This window comes from Austrofundulus limnaeus, unplaced genomic scaffold (assembly GCF_001266775.1).
Source record: "Austrofundulus limnaeus strain Quisiro unplaced genomic scaffold, Austrofundulus_limnaeus-1.0 Scaffold2474, whole genome shotgun sequence".
Taxonomy (NCBI): domain Eukaryota; kingdom Metazoa; phylum Chordata; class Actinopteri; order Cyprinodontiformes; family Rivulidae; genus Austrofundulus; species Austrofundulus limnaeus.
The window spans coordinates 1-7,287 of NW_013954876.1; positions in this window are offsets into that span (position 1 = coordinate 1).

A 7,287-nucleotide genomic window follows, 5' to 3' on the forward strand; every position below is an offset into this window, starting at 1 on the left:
TTTAGACACATTCTAGACAGTTTATCAGCTACAAAAAGTTACTTTTGGGGTAAGTTACTCTTTAAACAGTTTCAGGAACAACTTTCAAAACATCTTTAAAGAGAATCCACAAATAAAATTAAATTGTTTCCATTTGCTCTGGTYAAGATAACCCCACAGCTGGTTCAGTATTGTTGCCATGAGGACACCTAATACCACCKATGGATATACTGTAGTTTCTTCAGAAAAGCCTTGCTCCWGTTAGCCTGGCCCTTGCCTTCCCACGCAGCTCTGCTCAATTCTAGTTTCTCTTCTCTGCTCCRTCTGGGACTTCTCCCATTGAGATGGATTTCGCTGGCAGATTTTTAGCCGGGCCAATCAGAGAAGAGAACGTCAATTTTCTGTGCAATGTCTCTTGTAGTTTATTTTAYCTGGGCCAATCAGCAAACAGAAGGAGGAGCTTTGAACGACGTTGATTTTCTGCACAGTGTCTGCTAGTTATTTTAGCATACGGCAGTGTACGAAGTGAATGAAGCCAGTCTGTGTTGATAAGGCTTCCAAATTAAAATAAATTTGTCTGACAAAGCAGCAGCTCTCATTTACAGTCGTCTCGTTCGGCTCGGTACGTTTCTCCTCTCAGAAGAGTTGTTTACAGCACATGCGATTTCCAGTTAGCTTCTTAGCTTAGCCTCCGTCACAGCAACATACGTCGCAACCAACTGATCCAATCATTTTAAACTTCAGCAAAGGCCACGCCTCCTGCAAGAAACGCTTCTCTATGCATCAAGTCCAGACCCTTGTACGAAGCAAAGTGAAGGACAAGGTCTGGTTTAAACCAGGCTATGCTCCAGTAGACCATCATCAGTATTTCCTTGTTACCAAACTTTCAACATAAAAGAATGTTAATCTTGATGACATCATGTGTCTTAATCATTACACAGCAAGACATTGGTTGGGTTTGACGCCTCAGTGGTACCAGAGGTCAAAAGAGTGCAGCCCAAGGAGCAAGTCCTAGAAATTTAAATGTGTCATGGACTAATTATTTATATCTGTTTCACCTTGACACTGTCCATTACTCATATCTTATGATAACTTATTTCGGCTCTTAATCTGTTTGTTTCCAGACGTCAGGACTCCAGCATCGGACTGAGCTCTCTTGTTTGACAAGCTAACTATTTGGGCTGAGAGCCTGTCATTGGCTAGACAGTAATATTTTGTTGGATTGTGATTGATTGTAAACTGTCACATGGTGTTAACATGAGGTTATATCATTGGTTTGCTGTCTGTTGACAGCGGCCACAACCCAACAGACTTCCTTGATTGTTTTCTGTTTTGTTGTTGCTTAAGAATTAAATAAGTGACAGATATTCTGTGCATTTATTCCAACGTGTTTCTGMATTCTTGATAAACTTGCCACGACAGTTTATTGGCGTTGTCTGAAAGGCGGCTCCAAGGACYGGAGCTACCTGCTGTGGCCGGCGTTTCGGCTAGACAAGAGGAAGAAGTTTTTTTTGAAAAAAGTTTTTTCCCTCTACTGAACATGTCCACGCTGGGATTTGTCCTTAGTTTCGGCCGCTGTGGGTGTCTTTGGGACTGGAGCTGGAAAGAACCTGTCTGACAGAAACACGGTGAGCTAATATCTTCATTACAGTTTAGAGAAAAAAAAACAAAAGAGCTATGGCTATTTTYGGTCCACCACATTCTAAAAAATCTGATTGTTAGACGCTTGTCTGGTTGCTTTCAACGGTTGAATGACTCTTAGCTGAGGTAGGTCCTGGGAGCGTTTTATTCCAGACCGAGTTTTTAAAACAGGGAGGTTGACTTTTCTGTTTTGAGGTAGCCAGGAGATTTTTATTTCAACCTGGTGAGAGTAGGTAGTTAGCTAGGCTAACTGCTGAGGGAAAATTTAATTTTCCGTTTCTGTTCAGGGAAACAATTGTAGGCTAAAAGTCAGTTAAAGGCGGCCACCCGATTTCCGTTTTCAGGAAGTTGTTTAGGTAGTGCATTGGGGCAAGAGTATAGTAATGGGTCAGACTGGATCTGTTGCTCAACCGATGTATGCGCCAGACTGGCCGTGTGCTCAAAACATTAAACACAACGTTCCCAACAAATGTTGGCTCAAGCCTCTGTAAAAATATTCACATAAATTATAAAATGTTAATTCGTAAAAGTTTATTAATCTAAAAAAACAGATTGTGTTGAGTCTTCACTTTGTCAGTCTCCCATCCTGAGAAGCACAATGTGCGGAAAGGAAAAAACTCTCTTTGAACAGGAAGAAACCTCCAGCAGAACCAGAACTAGGACCATGCTCAGGACAAGAGACCATCCGCCTGGACCGGCTGGGTTTGAGACGACTGGTTCACGTTTACTTTTCTGTGGAAACCCAAGCCAACCTATTGGATCAATCAAAAATTAAAGTCTTAGCCTGGGCTTAGTCTCAGCTGCACACATGATGGCGCCCGCTGCGAAGCTGGAGGAAAGTAGAGCGGAAAAAGTTCAAAACTTATTTCTAGCGGCAGAACAGGTTGGTAGATGGCTGTTTGATGTTATTTATTGTTTTTTAAATMATCCTACAGGCTCTGAAATGTTAGATAAATTTGAAAATGAGGTTTTGAAAAAAATCTGTAAGACTTGAAAAAAATCCGTGAGATTGCCCTATACGTCCGTATACCTGCAAAATGACGTAAAATTCTTATAACTTACGGACAATCCGTACAAGTTGACATGTATAACTTTTTCTGCAGCTTACCCCGTATGCCTCAAGGTTGGATGTGTTGTGTTCAGAGATGTTTCTGCAGACCTTTCTTGGAACAAGTGTTTTTTTGGAGCTACTGTTGCCTTTTTGTCATCTCAATCCAGTCATCCAGTTCTTCTCTGATTTGTGACATCACTGTGGCTTTTTGATCACACCACTGCACTCAGAATATTTTCTCTTTCTTGAACCATTCTCTTTAAACCCCAGAGGTGGTTGTGGGTGAAAATCCCAGTAGAACAGCAGTTTATAAAATACTCAGACCAGCCTGTCTGGCACCAGCAACCGGGCTGCATTTAGTCACCTAAATCTCCTTATTCCCCATTCTGATACCTGATTTGAACTTCAGCAAGTTGTCTTCATCACGTGTATGAGTGCATAAATTATGGGCGGCTGTGGGGGAGTGGGTATTAGTTGTCCTGGAACTGGAAGGTCGCCGGTTCGATCCCCCGTCCTGCAGTTTCAGTTGTTGTGTCCCTGGGCAAGACACTTCACCYRCCTTGCCTACTGATGGTGGTCAGAGGGTCCGGTGGCACCGGTGCATGGCCCCACCTCTGTCAGTGTGCCCCAGGGCAGCTGTGGCTACAGTGTAGCTTACCGCCATCAGTGTGTGTGAATGGGTGAATGTCTGAAGTGTAAAGCACCCTGGGGACCAAGTGGACTTGATAAGGTGCTCCTATAAGTTTAAGCCATTTACCATAAGTAAAATGAAAGCAACTGACACTCGGAATTTCTGTATATTGTATTATATATCCAAAAATATATGTACAGTCTATTACAAAGATTACAAAGCAAAAAAAAAAAAAGGTTGTCTAAATAACAAATATTCTAATTAAATGATCTGACAGTTCTGCTGTTGAAGAAAATACTTTTGACCAGTGAATTTTGTCGATACTTTCACAGAAAAATAAATAACAAATCAACATTCTGTATCACATTACTGTACAACAACTAAAAGCAAATAAAGTCAGGACTACAGGTGAAAACCCTACTAGTTGTCTTTGGTCCTAAATGGAGAAAAAAARGTACAACTAAAACCTTGTGGGTGACAATAATTTCTCTGCAAAATACAAAAATATAGTGCATTTACTTTTGATGTATTCAGAGATCTCTACTGAGTACCAGGTGTAAAAAAACCCCAATATAAATAAAAAAATGTACAAGTTTTACAATTAGAACATATACAAAGATCCTCTTAAATCTCTGCTCTTGTTGACACGACTGACAGTGCTGCTGTCTTTGGAATCCCTTTCAACCTCTCCAATACAGTAAAACTCATCGCCCGTCCCTCCATACCACTCGTCCTTCATACAATAACACTCATGACACCATCCATATGGTAAACTTCTCACCTATCACTCCATCCTTTCATAATTGAAAAAAAAAATACATATATTTTTTTTACATATTTGCTAAACAGGACCACAGCTGAACCTTTCTACTCCAGAACTGAACAAGCTGAAGTTGGGGTGAAACGAGCTGAAACASACCTAAGAGGATTGTGAAAGTTGCAGGTTTTTCAGATGCTGAGTCGATTGTACCCTGGCGTTAATCTCAATTTGGCTTGAACTAATACCTCCCAAGCTCAGAAAAAAAATAAATAAATAAAAAGGAAGAGTTCTACCCTGTGAGTGTGGGACTCATCTCAGGGCTCAGTTTGAAAACCCGATCATGGAGTGAGGACTTGTGGGTGAGAGACGGGGTGAGGCCTGTGAACTGTGGCGTTTTGTGCTGACTGTATTCATTTCAAAGCTTTGGACCGGTCCCAACTGCTGAGCTCTGCTGTATGGATGAAAGGAGTGTGTGTGACAAAGAGCTCTGGTCAGGGCTAATTCCTGGTGTCTCTCCATAAAGGTGAGTGCCAAAGTGAAAATGGATCTACAGTAAATGTACGTCCACATAAAGTCATTTGCTGTTTTTTTATTTTTATTTTCATGTCTGAAACCAGAACATGGATCTGTTTTCTACAGGTTCTGTCYACAACACTGATGTTTGGGATTTCTGATTTGATACATTTAGAACAAGTTTTAGTTTTTCATTGTTGCTAATAACAAGCTGGCACAAAGACCTACAGTCTAATCRCCTAAATGTTTACCATGTTCAGAAAATTTGTGACCAGTGTTTTAAAATAGTCACGTATTTGTTTCAATAATCTCAATCCCTTCTCAGTTTGCCAAGCTGGGCACAATCAGTCTGGCTCAAATTGGCTGCTGGGAACATGGCGRCAAGGCTTGCACTGAAACTGAAAATTAGTTTATTTTCTCATAATTTTAAGTTACCAACAGTAAGAACACAGTGACGTGCTACCTGTTTAAACTAAATAAATTTATAATTAAAATCCTGCTCTAAGCCTAGTTGTGATTAGCTTGTTGAATGACCTCAGTGTGGAGAAATAGACTTTCCATCCGATTGGACTGATGAGCTAACGGCTAGTCTAAACGGAACTACGACCAAACTGGACTGCTTTGTTTTTAAAACTAGTTTTTACAGTCTCATAGCAAATTATGTGAATGCCATTTTGGTAAGCTTTTACACCACCATCTTTTTCAAATYATGTTGTTTGTACATTGTACAATTCTGATTTAATATATTTCTGAGAGTAAATAACAACAACATGTTGCCCTGTGGCTGCAGACTGAAGACACTTCCTCAGCAATATTTATTTGCCAAAATAATGAAATAATGCTAAATTTATACTAGGGATGCACAATAGTTATCGGCCCGATATCACGGAATTATGACATCATACTTATCGGTCCGATATCATAACAAACAGAACCGATAATATATGTATATATTTGCCAGCGCTCCTTTATTTTTATCCTTTTTGTTCAAGCTGCTTCCTGTTCGGCATGACCCGAGCAACGTTCAAGTGGCGTCAGAAAAAATAACTTTCTCATTATAAGAATAATTAGAATACTCCGTGCTGAAAAACAACCAGTCATTTTAAGAACTATTAATATTATTTTACCAATTAACCCTGTATGTTACACACAAACTTTATAATTACAAACATAAAAAGGTCAGAACARCTACTCCTAATTTGAGAACATGTAATGTCCSTTACCWCCTGAAWGCARCAYAAAGTCTGTMTGCTAAAATGCTAACAACAACAAGCTAGCATTCAAGAACTAATCGAGACTTAAATAATTCCTGAGGCTTTTGACAAATCCAATAAAATTGCCAGAGAGGACACAAATCTCAAGCCCTTTAATGATGGAAACGATGGAGCTGGACAAGCAGCCGTTCACCCTTGCTAAAGACCAAAGCTTTTATCACCTGTTAGCCACGGTTTACCATCGTTAGCCACGGTTTACCATCGTTAGCCACGGTTTACCACCGTTAGCCACGGTTTACCATCGTTAGCCACGGTTTACCATCGTTAGCCACGGTTTACCATCGTTAGCCACGGTTTACCACCGTTAGCCACGGTTTACCACCGTTAGCCACGGTTTACCACAGTTAGCCAAGGTTTACCACAGTTAGCCATGGTTTACCACTGTTAGCCACTGTTTACCACCGTTAGCCACTATTTACCATCATTAGCCACGATTTACCATCATTAGCCACGGTTTACCATCGTTAGCCACGGTTTATCATCGTTAGTCACGGTTTACCACCGTTAGACACGGTTTACCACCGTTAGCCACGGTTTACCACAGTTAGCCAAGGTTTTCCACAGTTAGCCATGGTTTACCACCGTTAGCCACTGTTTACCACCGTTAGCCACGGTTTACCATCATTAGCCACGGTTTACCATCGTTAGCCTCGGTTTACCATCGTTAGCCTCGATTTACCACCGTTAGCCACGGTTTACCACTGTTAGCCACGGTTTACCATCGTTAGCCATGGGTTACCATCGTTAGCCACAGTTTACCACCGTTAGCCGCTGTTTACCATTGTTAGCCACGGGTTACCATCGTTAGCCACGGGTTACCATCGTTAGCCATGGTTTACCACGGTTAGCCGTTTACCATCGTTAGCCACGGTTTACCACCGTTAGCCACGGTTTACCACCGTTAGCCACAGTTTACCACTGTTAGCCATTGTTTACCATTGTTAGCCACGGTTTAGCCACGGGTTACCATCGTTAGCCACGGGTTACCATCTTTAGACACGGGTTACTATCGTTAGCCATGGTTTACCACCGTTAGCCACGGTTTACCACCGTTAGCCACGGGTTACCACCGTTAGCCAAGGGATACCATCGTTAGCCACGGGTTACCACCGTTAGCCATGGGTTACCATCGTTAGCCATGGTTTACCACCGTTAGCCACGGGTTAACACCGTTAGCCACGGGTTACCATCGTTAGCCACGGTTTACCATTTTTAGCCACTGTTTACAATCGTTAGCCACAGTTTAACATAATTAGCCATGGGTTACCATCGTTAGCCACGGTTTACAATCGTGAGCCACGGTTTACCATCGTTAGCCGTGGTTTACCATGCTGAACAGCCGCTAACTCTGTGTGTCTTACAGTAAGTATGATGCAGTCGTAATGCATTCACACTCTCAGAAGCTGTTTCAGGTAGTAAAATGTTTTAAATCATATAT